This window comes from Pristiophorus japonicus, chromosome 12, assembly GCF_044704955.1.
Source record: "Pristiophorus japonicus isolate sPriJap1 chromosome 12, sPriJap1.hap1, whole genome shotgun sequence".
Lineage (NCBI taxonomy): Eukaryota > Metazoa > Chordata > Chondrichthyes > Pristiophoridae > Pristiophorus > Pristiophorus japonicus.
Window position 1 is genome coordinate 57228417 of NC_091988.1, and position 24492 is coordinate 57252908.

Below are 24492 nucleotides of genomic sequence, written 5' to 3' on the forward strand. Positions count from 1 at the left end.
CAGAGTGTAACGTAGCCAAGTTTGCTGACGATACAAAGATGGGAGGAAAAGCAATGTGTGAGGAGGACACAAAAAACTTACAAAAGGACATAGACAGGCTAAAATTTGGCAGATGGAGTATAATGTTGGAAAGTGTTATGTTATGCACTCTAGCAGAAAAAAAAAATCAAAGATTTAAATGGAAAAAAATTGCAAAGTGCTGCAGGACAGCAGGACCTGGGGGTCCTGGTGCATGAAACACAAAAGGTGAGTATGCAGATGAGCAAGTGATCAGGAAGGCAAATGGAATGTTGGCCTTTATTGCAAAGGAGATAGAGTATAAAAGCAGGGAAGTCTTGCTACAGGTATACAGGGTATTGGTGGGGCCACATCTGAAATACTGCGTACAATATTGGCTTCCATATTTAAGAAAGGATATACTTGCATTGGAGGCAGTTCAGAGAAGGTTCACTAGGTTGATTTCCAGAGGTGAGGGGGTTGACTTATGAGGAAAGATTGAGTAGGTTGGGCCTCTACTCATTGGAATTCAGAAGAATGAGGGGTAATCTTATTGAAACGTCTAAGGTTATGAGGAGGGCTTGACAAGGTGGATGCAGAGAGGATGTTTCCACTGATGGAGACTAGAACTAGGGGGCATAATCTTAGAATAAGGGGCCGCCCATTTAAAACAGAGATGAGGAGGAGGAATTTCTTCTGAGGGTTGTAAATCTGTGGAATTCGCTGCCTCAGAGCTGTGGAAGCTGGGTCATTGAATAAATTTAAGACAAAGAGATAGACAGTTTCTTAACCGATAAGGGAAGAAGAGGTTATGGGGAGCAGGCAGGCAAGTGGACTGGAGTCCATGATCGGATCAGCCACGATCGTATTAAATGGCGGAGCAGGCTCGAGAGGCCATATGGAAGACTTGCTTCCACTCCTGAAGTGAGTTCGTTGGTGGCTGAACAGTCCAATACGAGAGCCATAGACTCGGTCACATGTGGGACAGATAGTGGTTGAGGGAAGGGGTGGGTGGGACTGGTCTGCCGCACGCTCTTTCCACTGCCTGCGCTTGATTTCTGCATGCTCTCAGCGTTGAGACTCGAAGTGCTCAGCGCCCTCCCGGATGCACTCAACTTAAGGTGGTCTTTGGTGAGGGACTCCCAGGTGTCAGTGGGGATGTCGCACTTTATCAGGGAGGCTTTGAGGGTGTCCTTGTAAAGTTTCCGCTGCCCACCTTTGGCTAGTTTGCCATGAAGGAGCTCTGCAGAGAGCACTTGATTTGGGAGTCTCTTGTCTGCCATGCAAACTATGTGGCCTGCCCACCAGAGCTGATAGAGTGTGGTCAGTACTTCAATGCTGGGGATGTTAGCCTGGATGAGAACGCTGATGTTGGTGCGCCTGTCCTCCCAGGGGATTTGTAGGATCTTTCAGATACGTTGTTGGTGATATTTCTCCAGCGACTTGAGGTGTTTACTGTACATGGTCCATGTCTCAGCCATACAGGAGGGTATTACTACAGCCCTGTAGACCATGAGCTTGGTGGCAGTTTTGAGGGCCTGGTCTTCAAACACTCTTTTCCTCAGGCGGCCGAAAGCTGCACTTTGGAGGAAGTGTTGAATCTCATCAATGTCTGCTCTTGTTGATAGGAGGCTCCCAAGATATGGGAAGTGGTCCACGGTGTCCAGGGCCACGCCGTGGATCTTGATAACTGGGGAGCAGTGCTATGCGGCAAGCACAGGCTGGTGGAGGACACTTGTCTTATGGATGTTTAGCGTAAGGCCCATGCTTTCGTACGTCTCAGTAAAGACGTCGACTATGCCCTGGAGTTCAGCCTCTATGTGCGCAGATGCAGGCGTCGTCTGCATACTGTAGCTCGACGACAGAGGTTGTGGTGGTCTTGGACCTGGCGACGACGCAGGTTGAACAGCTTCCTACTGGTTCTGTAGTTTAGTTCCACTCCAGCAAGATGCTTGTTGACTGAGGTGGAGCATGGCGAAAAATCCTTGTCCTGCGTCCCCGTGGGCGACAAACTGATCCTCCTCGGTGACTTCAACGCCAGGGTTGGCAAGGACAGAGATCTCTGGTGTGACGTGATTGGCAGAGAAGGGGTAGGGAAAGCCAACTCCAGCGGTACCCGATTCCTGACAAAATGTCCAGAGCACGAACTTGTCACCAACACCTTGTTCTGCCAGAGGGACAAATGCAAGGCATCGTGGCAAGACCCTCGCTCCAAGCGCTGGCACCTGCTCGACTATGTTCTCGCCAAGCCAGGAATCGCAATGGTGTGCGCATCACCCGCGCCATGATAGGAGCCGACAACTGGTGGACAGACCACCACCTAATCCGATCCACATAGCCCCAAAGCGGAGGGGGCAGAAGCAGTGGCGCAAAAAAGTCAATGGCGGAGCACTTAAGGACCCAGCTAAGAGAGAGTCCTATACAGCCAGCGCTTCATAGCTAACCTGGCGTGCCTTGATGACCCAGAGATGCAGAATGCCCACAGTGCTTGGTCTGCCCTCCAGGCCTCCAGAGACAGTGCCTGCAAAGAGACGCTTGGTCACTCAACCAGGAAACACCAGGACTTGTTTGATGAAAATGATCAGGAGATCCAAGAACTAATAGATTGTAAGCGCAGGGCATTTGAGCCTTAAACAAAAACCCAACGCAGGAGGAGCAAAGCAGCATTACAGACAGCTTAAGGCTGAGGTCCAACAAAAAACCCTGGACCTAAAGAACAATAATATAGAGATCAGAGAAGGCATGTTGTTTAACAACGGTAAGTGGATTGTGTCTGACAGATATCGAGAGGAATTCATGCAGCTTGCACATGGGGGGACTAAGGGCCGGACACCCCGACTGAAGATCACCTGGAAGCGAGTAGAGGAAGTGGGATGGTGGCCCCATCTGAGGGAATATCGAGGATTACTGTAAAACTGTTGTGTGTGCAGCTAACAATCGTGACCTGCCCAAGAAGGCTCCCCTGGGATATACTAGTCAACCAGAGGGGCCATGGCAGTGTATGCAAATAGATTTCATCGGGCCACTGACCACTACAAAGGGGGGCAATACTGTTTGGTTTTAGTGGATAGTTTCACAAAATGGGTGGAAGATATATAGCATGATGGAAGTACTCTGGCTCATGACAGTGATTCTGCTTTATCTCGAAGATTCAACATCAGCTTATTTGGCACCCAGGGGCACTCCTACTTATTTCTGTTATGACGGCTCAAATCACCATTGTTCCAGCAACAACACCCCAAGGTGAGGCCCAGAACATTACCCTCCAGTCCATCAAGGGGAATTGTAATACCATGTGCTCGGGTACAGTATGGGGTACCACCTATGAGGTCCAAGAAGGTAGTAGGGTGTGCATAAAATGCAACAAGCGACCACCAGTGTGGTTTGTGCAAGCAGAAGTGAGTGACCACTCAAGGTATCAGCAGGTAGGGGACCCGAAAGGAAATATAGGGATCCCGACCCAATCCCAAGACACTGGATATACCTGGTTATGTTGGCCTCGATGGTGGAAAACTCATGAGGGAATTTACAGATGTGCAAGTCAGAGAGCGGTAACGTATGGTTTCAAGCTGGACCCGGACAGACCGGTTGCAACTGCAGTGGAATTCCAACCTCGTGCAAAAGTCCCTCCCTCGGTGAACGCAACACATTTGCGGGAAAGACAGCCTACAATTCCAATTGTTTGTCCTAAACACATCCCAGGTCCAACAAACTGGCTTGTGGTAAGCCCAACTCTGATGATATTGTACTATGATGTGCATCACAAAGTGGTGCCTGTAATATTGAATCTGACCAAAGTGGGACTACCTGGGAGGTGCAAGCCTGAGATAACACGATTATATGGGAGAATGATATGGGAATTAATAAAGGGATTTTGGGGGAGGGCCAGTACAACCTTAACAGAATCAGAATTAGAACAGTTATATTACACCAAATCCAAGGAGTGTAATAAGCTTAATCATGCCCTCGAATAAAAATGGTGCACGGTGGCGAGGCCGGATAAATGATGCCACGATTGTTTTTAATACCAGAACCTCCTTCGTAAACAGTCTTGATTTAGCTAGCTTAAACCAGTCCGTTAGAGAGGTTAGGAATCAATTAAAAGAAAATTGAATGAAATGAATGATCTGGAGCAAGAGGAATTGAGGGAGGGCCAAATACTGACCATTTATTTGCAAGATGTGGTTAAACATCTAGAATCCTATGCCAAAGAATAATCAGATTATAGAAGAGAATGGGGAAGCCTTCAAAGAGGCTGCGCAAAACGATCTATGTGACATGTATGGATCTTGGTTAGTGGAAGAAGCCTGGGAAAACCTGCAGCATGTTGCTGAGGGAAAGCTCCCCTCGTGGGTAACTGATTGCCCTCAGATCTCAATGTCCACTTACCAACTTACTAAGACTTTGTGCCAAGTCAGAAGGTTGGTACAGGTGTACCCGGTGAGGCACGAGTGCCATCTACAGGAACAGAATGACATCCCCCTGTTAGGGACAGTATTGTATTATCCTATTTTGCATGAACCCCTAATCCTTTGTTGTGAGTGGAGAACATCAGGGAGACCATTTAATATAGAGTACAGTGACCAGAGTGGATGGGATGACATGGGTAGCCCAAGATCTAGCCGGGTGTGCTCAAACTCGGGAGACGTTCACTTGCCCCTACGATGTGGTAGAATATGCAGCCCCTGCGTGCGGGTTTAATTGGGATGGGATAGCAAGGAACTCACCATGAAAGTAATTGCAGGACAGCATTTTCCCCATACGATCCGCATATAGAGGGAAGAGTGAATATTGTACCACCACCACACACCGGGAATAACAATCTGACTTGTCCCATCGTGGTGGGAACTTTTTGCTTTACTCCAGTTCAAAATGTGAGTCTTGGGGGTGTGGATTTTATTAAGCATTTATTCACATAAGCAAGTAGCTATGGCTCTAAAAGAAGAGTGAAAAGAGCGGTTGCACCAGTATGTGGCTTGATTCAGCTAGGAAATTCCACCTCTACCAGAACACGGTGAACTGCATAAAGAAGTGTGCAACATCGGGGCGATTTGTCCTGGTGCGACATCGACATGAATATCGAAATTCATCCTTGGATATGGATTATCTCATGTGTTGGTCATTGTTCAGTTGATGATTGTGTTGTATCACTTGGTAATAACCTGCCGTGTTAACAGGAGACGCAGTGAGTGGCTCAAGCTGTTACAGAAGATGCTGAAGAAAGACGACTACAAGCTGTGACTTGAAGATTCGAGTCCAGTCACTTAAAGGTGGTTTTGTAAGAATACACCATTTTCTGCTTTAATTTTTTCTGTAACTAAAATTGCCGAACTTAAAAAAAAACTAACCAAATTCTGTAACCAGCAAACCTTGCGAAGCCAAGAAGCTACTGTGGGAACTGCTAATTAAGCAAAAGCTGTACTTTCACAGATAGAAGGAATAACCGACCTTGGACAGACGGTGGAGATATCCCGAGGAATTGATAAGACCATCTGTGGAAAATGAAGTATTTAAGAAACATTTGTAATGAACGGATTATTGATAAGAACATTGAAAAAACATCACATTTAATTAACTGTCTGAAGAGGGAAAAAACTCTGGCCTTACGCAGTGGCTGGTAACCAATTTCTTAAGTATAATGACAGTGTGAGTACACAGTACCTGACTCCAGCCAGAGAGGAGACAGCTTCGTCAGTTGTCAACTACAGAGCCACAAACTAAATTACTAGGCACTTGAGTTAAGCGCGAGTGGAGTTTTTGCTTAGAATTGTGTAAGTATAATGTAAATAGCTCCATACAGTAACTGTTTATTGATGCTATTGGATTGTACTCTTGTGGAATTTTAGGTAAAGGTTACCCAGTGAGGGGAACTGCTAATATCCTTGTCTTGAGTTGTCTGTTCAAGTCTGAACTCTAAAATGCTCAGACAACAAATCTTACAAGACTGGCTTCTGAGATGGTGGGGACCTTTTTATAGAAACATTTAAAATCATGAAAGGGATAGACGCAGAGAGGTTGTTTCCATTGGTGGGGGAGACTAGAACTAGGGGGCACAGCCTCAAAATACGGAGGAGCCAATTTAAAACAGAGTTGAGAAAGAATTTCTTCTACGAGGGTTGTGAATCTGTGGAATTCTCTGCCCAAGGAAGCAGTTGAGGCTGGCTCATTGAATGTTTTCAAGTCAAAGATAGATAGATATTTAAGCAATAATGGAATTAAGGGTTACGGGGAGAGGGCGGGTAAGTGGAGCTGAGTCGACGACCAGATCAGCCATGATATTATTGAATGGCGGAGCAGGCTCGAGGGGCTAGATGGCCTACTCCTGTTCCTAATTCTTATGTTCTTATGACCTCAAGTGGAGGATGATATGGATCATACACTCGGCACATCTGGTTGAAGATGGTTGCAAACGCTTCAGCCTTGTTTTATGCATTCGCGTGCTGGGCTCCATCATCATTAATGATGGGGATATTCATGGAGCCTCCTCCACCCCCCAATAGTTTAATTGCCCACCACCATTCACAACGATGTGGCAGTACGGCAGAGCTTTGATCTGATCCATTGATTGTGGGATCGCTTAGCTCTGTCTATTACATGCTGCTTAGCATGCATGTAGTCCTGTGTTGCAGCTTCCCCAGGTTGGCACCTCATTTTTACATATACCTGGTGCTGCTCCTAGCATCATCGTAGACAAACCCTCAGAATCTAAAAAGGAATCCTTAGGTGGCTGAGCAATACGAGAACCACAGTCCCAGTCACAGGTGGGACAGATAGTCGTTGAGGGAAGGGGTGAGAGGGACTGGTTTGCCACACGCTCTTTCTGCTGCCTGCGATTGGTTTCTGCATGCTCTCGGCAATGAGACGCGAGGTGCTCAGCGCACTCCCGGATGCACTTCCTCCAATTAGGGCAGTCTTTGGCAGGGACTCCCAGATGTCAGTGGGGATGTTGCAATTTATCAGGGAGGCTTTAAGGGTGCCCTTATGTTTCCTCTGCCCACCTTTGGCTCGTTTGCTGAGAAGTTGTTCAGAGTAGAGCGCTTGTTTTGGGAGTCTCGTGTCTGGCATGTGAACAATGTGGCCTGCCCAGTGGAGCTGATCAAGCGTAGTTAGTGCTTCAATGCTGGGGATGTCGGCCTGGTCAAGGACGCTAATGTTGGCGCATCTGTCCTCCCAGGGGATTTGTAGGATCTTGCGGCGACATCGTTGGTGGTATTTCTCCAGCGACTTGGTGTCTACTCTGTAGATGGTCCATGTCTCTGAGCCATACAAGAGTGCGGGTATTATTACAGCCCTTTCAACCATGAGCTTGGTGGCAGATTTGAGGGCCTGGTCTTCAAACACTTCTCAGGTAGCCGAAGGCTGCACTGGCACACTGGAGGTGGTGTTGAATCGCGTCGTCAATGACTGCTCTTGTTGATAAGAGACGCCAGAGGTATGGGAAATGGTCCACGTTGGCCAGGGCCGCGCCATGGATCTTGATGACTGGGGGACTGTGCTGTGCGGCGAGGACAGGCTGGTGGAGGACCTTTGTCTTACGAATGTTTAACGCAAGACCCATGCTTTCGTACGACTTAGTAAATACGTCGACTATGTCCTGGAGTTCAGCCTCTGTGCCCAGGCGTCGTCCGCATACTGTAGCTCGAGGGCAGAGGTTGGGGTGGTCTTGAACCTGGCCTGGAGATGACGAAAGATGAACAGGTTCCCACTGGTTCTGTAGTTTAATTCCACTCCAGCAGGGAGCTTGTTGACTGAGGTGGAGTATGGCAGCAAGGAAGATTGAGAAGGTGGTTGCGGCGATGACGCAGCCCTGTTTGACTTCTAGCGTGCTCTTCTGCGCTCCTCATTGAACCAGGGATGGTCCCCTGGCTTGGTGGTCATGGTAGAGTGAGGTTACAGATTGTGGTGGAATACAATTTTGCTACGGCTGATGACTCTCAGCGCCTCATGGATGCCCAGTTTTGAGTTCTTAGATCTATTCTGAATGTATCCCATTTAGCACGGTGGCAGCACCACATAACACGATGGAGGGTGTTCTCAGTGTGAAGATGGGATTTCGAATCCACAAGGACTCTGCGGTGGTCACTGCGACCAATGCGGTCATGGACAGATGCATCTGCAATTATGTAATCTGTAAATTAATGATGAGCTCAAGTACATTTTTCCCTCGTGCTAGTTCTCTCACCACCTGCTGCAAGCCGAGTCTTGTAGCTATGTCCTTGAACCCATGACCTTCTGATTCAGGCAATAGTACTACAAATGAGCAAGGCTTACCCCAAGACTCAATATGTTGAACCCAAAAATCTATACATAGTTGGGCATGGAGATAGTTGGGCATGGAGATACACAGACTGGTTTCACCCAACTGGCCAGACAGGACATTCTGCGATAACTAGAGCCACGACTGCAACTGGTAACAATTGATTTCCATGGTGACAAGCACTGAAGTTTCTCAAATTACTTAACCCCAAAAGTAGACTCATGAGAACAGCTCTCACACTAATAGCCCATGCTTGGCACTAACCTTTATACATATCCATGAAATGTTGGCAAAACAGTTGGCCAAATCTCAAGGATGTGTCATACTAGTTTCATAAGACATCTACATATGTGTTCACAACATGGGCAGCATAGGGCGACTCCAAAACTAGTCACATTGCTTTGTAGCCTGGTAAATAACCTTGATTTATCTGGCAGATACCTCACCCAAGATCAACAAATATCTTAACTAAAAGAAACAAAGAAAAAGGTGGAGGAAGAAAACAATAATCAATAGGAAGCAGTAAGATATGGAAAATAATCCCCTTGGTGAAGTCAGGCATGTTTAGGACACTTAGAATTATGGGATGTATACCATCAGGGATCTCAAGTGGTGCTTTTAGTTATCCCAACACACCAAAGTCAATTCACACCACCAATAAATACTACCCAAGGTCAAGTCATTGGCATTACCTCTTGATTTAAAATAACCTTTCATTCCACAGACAATTTAAAATAACTAAAAATATTTTCACTTCTAAGTAAAAAAAAGAACAGAAACAATCTAACAAGAAAATGATGCACTGTAATTCTTGTAGCGAGAGTCCAGACTATGGATTGCAAAAAGCAGACCAGTCATTTTTTTGACCAGACAGGCAGAAAAAAAAAATTCAACTTCCTACATGTTCTACTAATAGCCTATAAAATTAATAACTTAACATCTTGTACTGTCAACTCCAGATTATATGCAACCAACACAGAATATAGAACTGTACTGAGCTACGCCTTCCTATCACAAAAATCCAGATCCAAGCATCCAGTTTAAAACACACACACAAAATGTGACAGCTCTGCCAAATATTACTGTGATGTAGCCGAATGGAGTCACTTTAGAAAAAGTGAATAATGCAATTTTTTAATATAAAAACAATGTGAATGATTAAATGGGCTGCAGTGCAAACACAAGCATCAATTATGCTCAGCATCATTTCAATAATGCTAATTTAAACTTTTTTTGCAACATTATTTTTCTCTAAGTTATGTAGATTCTGATCCAAGGGTAAAAAGTCTAAGCAAACCAGTCAGTATTTAATTGTACAATTACCTTTGCGCCATGCCACCTCAGAAAATGAAAAAAAGCGAGAGCTTGAAGTGTTAAAAGTTCTGCTGATGCACAAGGCTGGCAATGCAGTACAGGACAACAATCAAAAGAATAAAGTCTGTTCAATACATGCTTAAGCGATCTTTTGATCAGCTTTGGTACTGCTTGTTCCAAAGTGCTTAGTTGTTGGAGAGGTCTTCGTGATGCTGTCGGTTGACTCAGTTGAATTGTACAGAGGATAGACGTGCACAGACTGCAACTAAAAAGCCTAAAAACTAAATGACTCTCAGATTCCATCTCTGTCACACTTACACTATCCAAGCTAAAGCCATTATCTATTATATATAGTCATGTCAGCAATATAACTGATGCCCATGGCTCTTCTAAAACATTTTGGCTTGTCCAAATTAGTGCAATTCTAATTCTATACAATCAGAATGATAATATTGAACTGTTGGCTTCCAGTATTCTTCATTATCCAAAGTGGGTACAACCACTCTATCACTGCTACTGTTCCTAAAGACAAATATATGAATGCAGATACATTTATTATCGAATCTCAAACTCCTTCACTTGCAGAAACCTATACTTTCAGTACACAGCAACCTCCATAAATTCCAAGTAAACATCCATCTCCTAGACCATGGGAGAATAACTCACCCAACAGATCAGTGAGTGCATTGGAATGTCAGTGCCACACTATGTTCTTAAACACAAAGCTTCTTGTGTATGCAGTTTTTTAAAAAAACTCCCAGAACTTTTGTGCCTGTGTTTACATAAACACAGGGCCTAGGTTACATTGTTGGCACAGCAACCATTTGCACATAAACTCCAGGATAGTTTTCTGTCTTTCTAAAGAAATTTCTGCTCCATTGACATTTACCTTCAGAAAATTAATTTTGTCCACAGATTTACACCATTTACAGCTGGTCTAAATACCAAGTTATTTTCTTTAAAGTAATTATAATTCATGATCATACTTAAAAGCAAGATGCAAAGAATAATTCATGCACATTTCACCGGAAAACAGATAGAAATTTGCATCTTGGCAGAGGCACAGTTTACTTTGTTAAATTGGCAGATGAGCAACTTCTCACCATTAGGTTCTGCATTTTAATTTTGAGCCCTGCAATCCATGGAACATTTTTTCCTTGAAAAACTTCATTGTTAATAACCTACTGTAAATTTCCATGAATTAACCTGCCCATAAAAGTCTTCGGACAGACCTAAAGACTCCAAACGATTGATTTTTTTTTAGGCGATTAAATTTGAGAGAGAGCATAACTATTTTTGGAAGGAGTGGCAGCTCCATGTTGATCAACTGCTTCAAAGTTCATGCATTAGTTAAATGCCTGAAAGAATTAAAATAATTCAGTTATAGATGAGGAATTATATAATTAGCCATTATTTCCTTAAAAATTAGTACCACACGAAAAGGATTAAATAGCTCATGCATACACCCCTCTATGAGTAGATGCATTATCCAAGCTTGATGATTCTATTGCATGAATAGGAAAGGAATTTTGATAATAGACAGTAAAGTATGTATGTGCAGGACCAATTCCCTACTAGTGACATCGCAACACAGTTGATTTTAAAGGATTTTGCCCCACTAGTCTGCTTACACACTCTGCTACACAACAACTCACCAGCCAAAACAGAGAATCGACTTGCTCCTTACGTCATGCTCTCACGAAACGTCTCCAACCCAAAATGTCAAGACATCTGTCCTCCCCTGAGCGGAGATAAGTTGACATTTAGGCAGGAGGCTCTTAGTCATAGCACAGCGTCAGCTGGGCTCCGAGTACAATGTATGGGCATATTGTTTTTTCTCCTTTTGTGGTTGGCAGGTCTACTGCGTTTCTCTTGCAGTTAATTTATTTGATGCACGACAGCTTTTTTTCATTTAGAACATACGAATTAGGAGCAAGAGTCGATCATTCGGCCCTTCGAGCCTGCTCCACTATTCAATATCATGACTGATCTTCAACCTCAACTCCACTTTCCCACCCGATCTCCATATCCCTTGATTCCCCTAGAGTCCAAAAATCTATCTATCTCAGCCTTAAATATATTCAATGACTCCACATCTACAGCCCTTTGGGGTAGAGAATTCCAACGATTCACAGCCCCAAGTGAAGAAATTCCTCCTTATTATAGTCTTAAAGGGCCGACCCCTTATCCTGAGACTGAGCTTCCGAGTTCTAGACTCTCCAGCCAGGAGAACAACCTGTTAATCCTCTTCAGTATCTTATATGTTTCAATGAGACCACCTCTCATTCTTCTAAACTCCAGAGAGCATAGGCTCCATCTGCTCAATTTCTCATGTGTTTGTGCACATGGACCCCTGCTGTGTCTTTTCAATCCTGCCTCTATTTGCATATTCTGTGTCCTTTCGATGGGCCCAAGTTTCCACATGATTTGCGCCTGATTTTTAGGAGCAACTGGTGCAGAACGGCCTATCTTAGAAATCGCAATTCTCCACATTTTTTTTCTGCAGTTCTAGTCAGGTAGAACAGTTCTACTTTGGAACAGAATTTTTTCTTCAAAAGGGGGCGTGTCCAGCCACTGACACCTGATTTCAAAGTTTCCACAATGAAAACATACTCCAAACTAAGTTAGAATGGAGCAAGTGAAGATTTTTGTAGAACTGAAAAAACCTGTTCTACACATTAAAAAAATCAAGCGCAGGTTACAAATTAGGCATCCAGAACGAGGTGGGGGGGGGGGGGGGGAAGGGAAGTCAAGTCATTAAATTCTACAATAAATCCTTATTTATACTTCTACAAATATTATACAAATAAATCCAACCTGAATAAACATTTATAAGCAAAGAAAAGATTAAATAAACCATCTTCCTACCTGTGTGAAAGTGCTTCAGGCACGGAGAATGCTGCAGTCAGCCTGAAGCGCCCGTTCTTCCCGCGGTGGCCGGGGGGGGGGGGGGGGGGGGGGGGGGGACAGTGAGAAGGCTGCAAGTGCTGATGGCAATGTGCTTTTATTAAAAAAGTGTTCAAAAATTAAACAGCTACAAAGAACTATATTTAAATGGCCGAGTGCCAATGTTTTTTTTCACGCTGCGCGTGCGCGAATGCTCCAACACGCACGCACAGCGTTGCCGGCAGGAAAAAAAACTAATTTAAATAGTACCCGCCCCCTCCCACTTACAAAATCGGTGCGAGTGTAGGCTCCGCCCCCCTGGGCGCCGCACCAGGCAGATAAGGAGCTGCAGAACGCTCCAGAACCGCGATTTTTTTTTTTTAAGACGCCGTTTTAGGCGCGAAAAATGGGCGCCCAGCTCGGAGGGGTGCCCGTTTTTTATCGTGTGGAAACTTGGGCCCGATATGTCTGCGTGGTCACGAAACTGTTTTCTAATGAGCAGTTTGCAAATCATTCATCACATGAACTCCCTCTCACGAACTGGTGCAATTGCTGGTTTCCCCCTCCCTTTACCTCCATAACCTATTGTTTCTGTTTACAGATGCTGATTGACCTGTGTATATCCAGCATTTTTTGTTTCATTTCACAAATAAAAAGAGCATTTGGAAGCACTAGTAGGTTAATGACCCATTAATGTTAATTCAACTCTTTCTCTCTCAATTGCACTCCAACTCCATGAAACCAGAAACCCCAATGATATCATCTGCATTAAACAAAATATTGAAAATTATCAGGGGACGAAATAAAATACTAATCACAGCACTTAGCAACTTTTACAATTGGTAATTGGCAAGATTCCTTTATTATAGCAGAACTGGGAAAGATCTGTACAGGTCAGAGGGGGAAATACTAATTGCTGCTTATATATAGTATTACACATCCAGCCTATCAGCAGCCAGAAAGGACAACAGCAGTTATAGTTGCCACTGTCATACAGGAATAATGGCCTTATTTCAGTGGGCCTAAGTGTCTCCATTTAACTTGCAACCAACCCCACTGGAAAAGGGCAGCCATCTTTAAAGTGAAATGTCCCATAATAAATGTAAAGAAAGTAGTTTATTGGGCTGCAGTTATACAGAGTACAGAATGTGCTTTAAAAACAGTTTAAGCCAGCAGTAATTTATACTGCCATCTCTGCACTGTCAAAAGTCAACATACTGTATGTGTGCAAAATATTAAACAAGCATAAACACTGCTCAGCAGTGTCCCAACAAATATCAAATCTTCATCATTTAAAAAGTGGACAGATAGCTCTTTATTAATCTTAAAAGTGAAAGTAAACCAGGAATTTTAATTTATGCTTAGAAAGTCAACTTTGCACCCGCCACAATTATATTGCAATCAATGTGAAGCCAAAGCAATGTGAAACATTGGAGCACGTGAATTATCTCAGACCTACAAATTTACAAAATAAAAGGTAATTTATTCAGTTTACAGGACATGGGAGATCGAATTGTGTGTAAAACTTAGAACCTCCGCAGGAAGGGTCATTGCTGAAGCTAAACGTAAATCTCTCCACACCAATACCTCATTAGCAGGAGAGAACAAGAAGCCTTTTAAAGAGATTATAATTGACAATTCTAGGCTCTCTCTGGATGAGATATGCTGAGCATGATTTTTTATTAAAACCACATAAGAAAGGTTGAGGCACTGCACTTTGAATTTACGGTGCACGTTGCAGATGCCAGTAAATCTGACCCTCTACTGCTGATCGTATAGATTTTGGACACAAGACCTGCAAAGTTTCATAAAATGTAGGTCAATTTTCTAAAGGAAAAATTATCTCCTGCAATTCTCAAAACAAGATATTACCAGCATCACTCATTTCTATAGTCAAGAGTTTTTTTTTTTAAATAAGGGGTTGATGACAACAGTTTTGAAAGGAAGGAGTACAGTACTAGAGGAGAGGGAACCATTTTGTGTCATCTCGCATAGGTGGTCAGTTGTTTAGTGGGAACTGACTTAAGAAGGGAGGTGAATTTCATGAGCAAGATGAGCTTGGCTGAGAGGAGAGGAGAGGGGGGGGGAGGGAGAGAGAGAGAGAGAGAGAGATGCAGCTGAACTGATGGTGTCAATCTTCATGACAAAATTCCAAGAGCTCATCATACGAGCTGGAGGAGATTGAAGGGGGTAGGGAGGTGTTTAAGGAGATAGATGGTGTATCCATCACTTTCAAAAAGGAAATAAAATGCCATTTCCAAAGTCTAATCTTAGCAATATTGTACAGCAGTTTGTTCAATTTAGCTGAAGGCATCAAATTTGTATAAATGTACATGGATGTCAACCATATAAACAAAACCATGGCATCCCAAAAAGATATGCATACACATAGATCACATTTAGCAAAGTCAGACAGTAATATAAGGATGCATTTTATCAGTGATCTAAATTCATCATAAATGCTTAAATGAGCATTTGTCTGCTGAGTATGTGGCAATCTTCTGATAGACTGAAACAACATTTGATTTACTGTTTGCTTATGTATTCATTGTGCTCCTGACTCAGTTCCTCCTATAATCCGCAATGCAGTTTAACTTGACACCATTCCAATTGCAGCTTGCAAATAAATGGTAGTTATCCGGTGACCTGCAAGTCTCCTGTCAGCCCATCCGTCTCTCCAATGTAGTTTGACAGGTTATTTTTTGAGAGCTCTCTATTTATTTCACTGATTGCTGTCTGTATTTGCAGTAACACCCCCAACAATATTGTGTCACAGTATCATTGCAGAATGTGCACTTATAATTAATTTCCCTCTAAAAACAGGATGCCTTGCATTTAAATCTGCAATCACTCCAGGCAATGGTCTGCCCGTTTTATTAAAAGGAATTTGCTGCCCAGCCAGCATTATAAATGAACAGGAGCTGACAGGGTCACAGCTAGTGCAGCTCAACTCAGTGGATGCTCTGGAGACCCATCGCTCTGTTTAAGTATCAGCCATTGAATCAGTGGTAACATCCTCACCTGAGTCAGAAGGTCATGGGTTCAAGTCCCACTTCAGGGACTTGAGCACATAAATCTAGGCTGACACTCAAGTGCAGTGCTGAGGGAGTGCTGCACTGTCAGAGGTGTTGTCTTTCAGATGAGATGTTAAACCTGTTCTCTCAAGTGGCTGTAAAATATTCCATGGCACTATTTCGAAGAGCAGGGGAATGTATGCCCAGTGTCCTGGCCAATATTTATCCCTCAATCAACATAACAAAAACAGATTATCTGCTCATGATCACATTGGTGTTTGTGGGAGCTTGCTGTGCGCAAATTGGCTGCCGCATTTCCTACATTAGAATAGTAACTACACTTCAAAAAAATACTTAATTGGCTGGAAAGCACTTTAAGCCACCCGGTGGTCGTGAAAGGCGCTATATAAATGCAAGTTTTCTTTCTTTCAAATAGGCTGGCGCATTTCCTACAAAGGTGACAACACTTCAAAAAGTACTTCATTGGCTGCAAAGGGACGTCGTGAAAGGCGCTATATAACTGCACCTCTTTCTTTAGAAGGCCCTCGGCACCTTCCAGACAGATGAGGCCGAGAGGAACTGGCGTTCCCCGACAAACCTCGCTCTTTGCCGTTACAAAGTTGACCTAAAACTCGGGGATTTGCTGCAGCCAGGATGCGAGGGCGGTTTCAGCCCCCGAGCGTGATGCTTAAATTTCATCGAGCCTATTTAAAATGTCCTGCCCGCTCTCTGTCTTTACCTGTGTGAGGCACGGTGCTGCAGTAACCTCTCGGCGACAATTCCTCCACACGGACCAGCGAGCGAACAACCACTGTGGACGCGCGAGCTCCGCGCACTAAGTCCAGTTCCCTCCCCCCACACCGCAGTTTGAACTCGGCACGTTCCGCACGGCCAGCCAATCACCTCGCTCCCGCTCCCAACGGTCAGCCCCTCTACACCTCGCGAGATCCGGTAAGCGGGCGTGGGGAGGGGGGCGCTGAAGTATGTCAGCAGATTTCGAGGAACTGCCTATGATGATGATGAAAGAAATAACTTGGCATTTATATATAAAGGCACCCACTGCGGAGTCTGCAAATCTGAAATATGAACACAAAAGTGCTGGGCATTTTGTAAATCACGATCCCAAAGCGCTTTACAGCCAATGAAGTACTTTTTTCCAAGTGTGGTCACTGCTGTAATGCAGCAACCAATATGCGCACAGCAAGCTCTCACAAACAGCAATGTGATCATGACCAGATAACATGATTTTTAGTGATGTTGGTTGAGGGATAAATACTGGCCAGGACATCTCCCCTACTCCTCTCTGAAATAGTGGCTTAGGATCTTTTACATCCACTTGAGAGAGTAGACGGGGCCTCGGTTTAACGTCTCATCGGAAAGTTGGCACCTCGAACAGTGCACCGCTCCCTCGGCACTGCACTGGAATGCCAGCCTTGATTTATGTGATCAAGTCCCTGGAGTGGGACTGAAACCCACAATCTTCTGACTCACGAAATCTGCATTTATATGTAAAGGCACCATACTGTGGATGCTGTAAATCTGAAATCTGAATATAAAAGTGCTGGACATTTTATATATCACGATCCCAAAGCGCTTTACAGCCAATGAAATACTTTTTCAAGTGATGTTGGTTGAGGGATAAATATTGGCCCGGACAACTCCCCTGCTCTCCTTCGAAATAGTGGCATAGGATCTTTTACATCCACTTGAGAGAGCATCATCATCATAAGCAGTCCCTCAAAATCAAGGAAGACTTGCTTCCATTCTAAAGGTGAGTTCTCATGTGACTGTACAGTCCAATGTGGGAATTACAGTCTGTGTCACAGGTGGGGCAGACAGTGATTGAAGGAAAGGGTGGGTGGGGAGCCTGATTTGCCACACACTCCTTCCGTTGTCTGCGCTTGATTTCCACATTCTCTTGGCGACAAGACTCGAGGTGCTCAGCACCCTCCCAGATGCATTTTGGGTGTTCTTGAGTCAGGGATTCCCAGGTGCCAGTGAGGATGTTGCACTTTTATCAAGGAGGCTTTGAGGGTGTCCTTGAAATGTTTCCTCTACCCACCTGGGGCTCGTTTGCCGTGTCGGAGCTCCGAGTAGAGCGCTTGCTTAGGGAGCGCATGCGGACGATGTGGCCCGCCCAACGGAGCTGGTCGAATTTGAGAGAGCAGAAGTGTGGTCACTGCTGTAATACAGCAACCAATTTTTGCACAGCAAGCTCCGACAACAGCAATGTGATAATGACCAGATAATCTGTTTTGCTTATGTTGATTGAAGGGATAAATATTGGCCAGGACACCAGGGATAATTCCCCTGTTCCTCTTCAAAATAGTGCCATGGGCTCTTTTACATCCACCTGAGAGAGCAGACGGGGCTTCGGTTTAACATCTCATCCCAAAGACGACACCTCCGACAGTGCAGCACTCCCTCAGCACTGCACTGGAGTGTCAACTTAGATTTTTGTGCTCAAGTCTCTGGAGTGGGACTTAAACCTGCAATCTTCTGACTCAGAGGCGAGAGAGCCATGGGCAAGGCAGTTAAGGAAAGACATGAGAAAGATGGTGAGGAACTGGGGAAGGACATGAAACTTTCAGCTCTGTATCAAATCTACTGCTTTTACAATTCATATGACTCTATATCAAGATTTTACCTAATTTATTTAGTTCCCCGATTAAATTGTATACAGATTTATTTCTGTCTCCCAAAAGCCAATCTTAAGATGTCCATCGCTCATAAAACAAATGTGTAATTGAGCCACAGGGATTAGGAAGGTCCCAGGTTTAATTCTGAGTCAGCCTATTTTAGCTAGGAATGGGAATGGGGTACAGATACTACAATTAGCCTCAGCACCGTTAAATAGGGCAAGATGAACCAGAGTTCTTGCTCTTGATTGATGTTCTGTAATCCCTGCAGGAAAGTGGGCCTGTGTGTAATGAGTACAGGATCAGGCTTAGTTGTGGTGCCAGCTGCAATCAAATATCCTGATGACACTGTCGGCGTACACATGAAAAATTGGGTAAGGCAGCGGACAGCACATGCTGCCTGTGCAACTATATCTCATACCAGAGTCACTGTTCGTAGTCCAAGGTAAAAAGGCTGCTTATATCTGCATCATTTATGCCATTCGGGATTTCAAAGGTGTGTATCATGCCTGTTTTTAGTCTTTCTCTTGAATAAAAATAAATTTAGCTCTGGGAATCTCTGCTAACTTCAATCCTTTAATCCTAAAATCACTGTTGTCCTTTTTCTGTAAATCCTTCAAATACATCAATGTGCATTTAATGGTAGGTCACCAAACATTACATCTAATAATCTGGAAATGTGGCCTCATCAATGACCTACATGAATGTCAAGCATCCCAAATACGACTAAATTAAGCTGGTTCGAGGCAAGGCAAACTCTCAGTAGAGCGTCGGAGGTTAGTAACATATAACAAGAATACGGAAGGATTTAATTTTAAACAAAAGAGAAGTACATAAAAACATTTTTGAAGCAACCACGACAGATTGTAATGAGTAGCATGTCGTACTTTCTCCTGTCATACTGCTTGGTCCTCCTCTGATCTACCAGTGGTGCCATGGGAATTTGCTTTCTAGAGACATGTATCCCAGAACATTTTGATTTCTGACACTGTATTTTGGAGTAGATATTTTTTTCAGATTTCTGATGTGTATAATACCTCAAGCTGGACAGAATCATGTTTTTAGCAAGATAAATATACTTGTTTCTTGTGGTAATAATGTACTGAGCTGTACATTATTACCACAAAGCCTTGACTCCACAAACAAGACTGTGACTGTTTGACATCAATTTGTGCATGAGTCATTGGCAAGACTGAAATCACTGCACTGCCAGAAATTGTGTTTTCCAGTCTCATATTCCATTCCCCTTCCTAGCTATTCAGGCTGAACTCAGAATTGTGCAAATTGGATATCCAATTTGACCATTAGTTGAGCTTCAAATTCAAAATGCTACTTATCAATCTGACCACAGAAGGCAGAATATTATCTGGACGGCGGCAGATTAGGAAAAGGGGAGGTGCAACGAAACCTGGGTGTCACGGTTCATCAGTCACTGGAAGTGGGCATGCAGGTACAGCAGGCGGTGAAGAAGGCAAATGATATGTTGGCCTTCATAGCTAGGGGATTTGAGTATAGGAGCAGGGAGGTCTTACTGCAGTTGTACAGGGCCTTGGTGAGGCCTTACCTGGAATATTGTGTTCAGTTTTGGTCTCCTAATCTGAGGAAGGACGTTCTTGCTATTGAGGGAGTGCAGCGGAGGTTCACCAGACTGATTCCCGGGATGGCTGGTCTGACATATGAGGAGAGACTGGATCAACTGGGTCTTTATACATTGGAGTTTAGAAGGATGAAAGGGGATCTCATAGAAACGTATAAGATTCTGATGGGACTGGACAGGTTAGATGCGGGAAGAATGTTCCCGATGTTGGGGAAGTCCAGAACCAGGGGACATAGTCAGGATAAGGGGTAGGCCATTTAGGACTGAGATGAGGAGAAACTTCTTCACTCAGAGAGTTGTTAACCTGTGGAATTCCCTGCCGCAGAGAGTTGTTGATGCCAGTTCATTGGATATATTCAAGAGGGAGTGAGATATGGCTCTTACGGCTAAAGAGATCAAGGGGCATGGAGAGAAAGCAGGAAAGGGGTACTGAGGGAATGATCAGCCATGAACTTATTGAATGGCGGTGCAGGCTCGAAGGGCCGAAAGGCCTACTCCTGCTCCTATTTTCTATGTTTCTATGTTTCCCACATTTTCACATTTAATATTGCCCATCTCCACCCTTTTTCTTTTTTTCTCTTTGTCTCCAATGGCAGCTGGTCATTATTCTGCCATTCACACCCTATCTAGACTAACCTTTTTCGAACTCCTGCCATTACCATTTCAATTCGGCCCATCATCCCTTTTGTCTCTCTAATCTCTCCGGCCTTCCACCTATCACAGACCTTCCCTTTTGTTCTTTCTTCCCCTTCCCCTTTCAGTGCTTCTTAAGAATCTGTTCTTTTCGAACATTCGCCAGTTCTGACGAAGGGTCGTCGAACCAAAACGTTAACTCAGTTTTTCTCTCCACAGATACTGCTTGACCTGCTCAGATTTCCAGCATTTTCTGTTTTTATTCCACCCTTACTTTGTTATCTACAGGCTTAACTGCTTCAACATTTTTTTCAATATGTTCCATCTTACAGCAATGTTAATTTGTCTAAAATTCCAGTACCCACACCCTATTCCACATTTAAGTATAAGAACATAAGAAATAGGAGCAGGAGTAGGCCATTTGGCCCCTCGAGCCTGCTCCACCATTTAATAAGATCATGGCTGATCTGATCATGGACTTAGCTCCACTTCCCTGCCCACTCCCCATAACCCTTTATTCCTTTATCACTCAAACATTTGTCTATCTCTGCCTTAAGTATATTCAATGACCCAGCCTCCGCAGCTCTTCCAGTGATTTACAACCTTCTGAGAGAAGAAATTCCTCCTCATCTCAGTTTTAAATGGGTGGCCCCTTATTCTGAGACTATGTCCCCTAGTTTTAGTTTCCCCTATGAGTGGAAATATCCTCTCTGCATCCACCTTGTCGAGTCCCCAATTTATCTTATATGTTTTAATAAGATTACGTCTCATTCTTCTGAACTCCAGTGAGTATAAGTCCAACTTACTCAACCTATCCTCATAAGCAACCCCTCATCTCCGGAATCAACCTAGTGAACCTTCTTTGAACAGCCTCCAATGCAAGTATATCCTTCCTTAAATATGGAGACCAAAACTCTGCAGTATTCTAGGTGTGGCCTCACCAATACCCTGCACAGTTGTAGCAGGACTTCTCAGCTTTTATATCCATCCCCCTTGCAATAAAGACCAACATTCCATTTGCCTTCCTGATTACTTGCTGTACCTGCATACTATTTGTGTTTCATGCACAAGGACCCCCAGGTCCCTCTGTACTGCAATTTTTCTCCATTTAAATTATAATTTGCTTTTCTGTTTTTTCTGCCAAAGTGGATAACCTCACATTTTCCCACATTATAATCCATCTGCCAAATTTTTGCCCACTCACTTAGCCTGTCTATATCCCTTTGCAGATTTCTTATGTCCTCCTCACAATTTGCTCTCCCACCCATCTTTGTATCATCTGCAATCTTGGCTACATTATACTCGGTCCCTTCATCAAAGTCATTAACATAAATTGTAAATAGCTGAGGCCCCAGCACCGATCCCTGCGGCACCCAACTCGTCACTGTTTGCCAACCAGAAAATGATTCATTTATCCCGACTCTTTGTTTTCTGTTAGTTAGCCAATCCTCTATCCATGCATCTACCCCCAACCCGTGAACTTTTATCTTGTGCAGTAACGTCTTATGTGGCAACTTATCGAATGCCATCTGGAAATCCAAATACACCACATCCATTGGTTCCCTCTTATCCACCCTGCTGGTTACATCCTCAAAGAACTCCAGCAAATTTGTCAAACACGATTTCCCTTTCATAAAACCATGTTGACTCTGCTTGATTGAATCATACTTTTCCAAATGTCCTGCTTCTGCTTCCTTAATAATGGACAGCATTTTCCCAGCAACAGATGTTAAGCTAACTGGTTTATAGTGTCTTTCTTTCTGTCTGCCTCCTTTTTTAAATAGGGGCGTTACATTTGCGGTTTTCCAATCCGCTGGGACCACCCCAGAATCTAGCCAATGCATCCGCTCTCTCTGCAGCCACTTCTTTTAAGACCCTAGATTGCAAGCCATCAGGTCCAGGGGACTTGTCCACCTTTAGTCTCATTATTGTACTGAGTACTACTTCTTTAGTGATAGTGACTGAATTAAGTTCCTCTCTCCCGATAGCCCCTTGATTATCCACTATTGGGATGTTTTTAATGTCTTCTGCCATGAAGAGCGATACAAAATATTTGTTCAAAGTCTCTGCCTTTCCCTGTTCCCCATTATTAATTCCCCAGTCTCATCCTTTAAGTGATCAACATTTACTTTAGCTACTCTTTTCCTTTTTATGTACTTTTCTATTTCATGCTAGTTTGCTTTCATAATCTATCTTCCCTCCCATTATTTTTTTAGTCGTTCATTGCTGGCTTTTAAAAGTTTCCCAATCCTCTGGCCTCCCACTAGTTTTGTATGCTCTTGTTTTCGATTTGATACCATCTCTTATTTTCTGAATTAGCCACAGATGGTTATCCTTTCTCTTACAGTCTTTCCTTCTCATTGGAATATATTTTTGCTGAGAGTTATGAAATATCTCCTTAACTGTCTGCCACTGCTCATCAACCGTCTCACACTTTAATCTATTTTTCCAGTCCACTTTAGCGAACTTCATACCTTTGTCGTCTCCTTTGTTAAGTTTAGGACACTGGTTTGAGATCCAACTTTCTCACCCTCCAATTGAATTTGAAATTCAACCATGCTATGGTCACTCATTCCGAGAGGATCCTTTACTCGGAGATCATTTATTAATGCTGTCTCATTACACAGTACCAGATCTAAGCTAGCCTGCTCCCTCGTTACATACTGTTCAAGGAAACTATCCCGGATGCACTCTATGAACTCTTCCTCAAGGCTACCCTGGCCAATTTGCTTTGTCCAATCAATATGAAGGTTAAAATCGCCCATGATTATTGACGTTCTTTTTTTGCAAGCCTCTATTATTTCTTGATTTATACTCCATCCAACAGTGTAGATACTGTTAGGGGGCCTATAGACTACGCCCACCAGTGACCTTCCCGTCTAGCACACCTGTTCATGGAGGTTATTTATATGGACTTCCAGACAACATTCGCTAAAATCCCTCATAAGAACCTGTTCGCTGAAGTTAAAGCTCATGGTATTGAAGGCAATCTATTGACCGGGTTTAGAAGTTAGCTGAACGGCAGGAGTCAGGGCATAAGGATAATGGGCAGATACTCTAATTGGCAGGATGTGACTCGTGGTGTTCCACAGGGATCTGTGTTGGGTCCTCAACTGTATTATTTAATGACTTAGATGATGGGATAGAGAGCAATGTATTCAAGTTTGCCAATGACACAAAGGTAGGCGGCATTGTAAGCGGTGTAGATGGAAGCATAAAATTACAAAGCAATATTATTAGATTTAAGTGAATGGGCAAAGCTGTGGCAGATGGATTTCAATGCAGGTATGAGGTCATTCACTTTAGACCTAAAATGGATAGATCAGAGTACTTTCTAAATGGTGAAAAGCTAGAAGCAGTGGAGTTTGTAAGAATAAAAGTGTTTATTAATGATAAAATTGATTCTGTGTCTGTATAAATGTTAAAAAATGTGATTGTACGAAAAGACAGTTTTGAAAGAGACACAATGGAAGCTCACAGACTTCCAGCATGTTGTTTGTATATTGTCTTAATTGGAAAGCCATTAACCTAATCAAGGGATGGCACTGGGTCCTTCAGACAGACACATGTGTGAGGAGGGCCAATAAGGAACTGCCCTGGAACCAAGATCCAATCCTGGAGCTTTCTGAGGAACAATGGACTTCAGGGATATAAAAACCCAAGCACAGATTGCTCTCTCTCTTTTCTGAAACACACGGCAAAAGGCAGGACTTCTCTCTACGGACAAAGGAGTGGGCCGTGTGCTTTGCCAGCGGGAAGTGGCGCATACCTTTTTATAAATCATTATTGTAAAATTGTATCTGTTGTAACTAAATCGATCCGTCGGCTAGCCGACGACTGCTGTTTCTCTGATAAGACGTGCATGTGTATGTTTAATAAACTATTCTGAATTGTTTTAAAAGAATCAGCCTCACTGTCAATTTAATGCCAGAGATTTAGAAATCTTACAAGGTCCAAAGAGACTTGGGGTGCCAGGTACATAAATCATTAAAATGTCATGGATAGACACAGAAAATAATCAAAAAGGCTATTAAAATGCTGGACACTACGGGCCCGAACTTGGTGAACACTAAGGCCCGCCCATTTCTCGGCTGTCCCCGGGCGGAACGTACCTTTTTGCTACCGCTGGGGTCAGTCGGGATTGACTTTTGTCGC

At 43.7% G+C, this 24492-nt stretch overlaps 1 protein-coding gene across 2 annotated transcripts in view; it reads right to left on the reverse strand.

Annotated features, from left to right (window-relative positions):
* The window catches only part of spdl1 (spindle apparatus coiled-coil protein 1), a 62833-nt gene extending 46472 nt beyond the window's left edge, over positions 1 to 16361 (reverse strand). The window contains exons 1-2 of one of the 2 annotated variants that reach the window (XM_070895530.1): positions 16208 to 16361; positions 5446 to 5489 (exon numbers count right to left, since the gene is read on the reverse strand). The gene's annotated coding sequence lies outside the window, so the exon portion shown is untranslated. The remainder of the gene's footprint in view (positions 1 to 5445; positions 5490 to 16207) is intronic. The other variant, XM_070895529.1, reaches the window with a different exon arrangement.
* Between the last annotated feature and the right edge of the window lie 8131 nt (positions 16362 to 24492).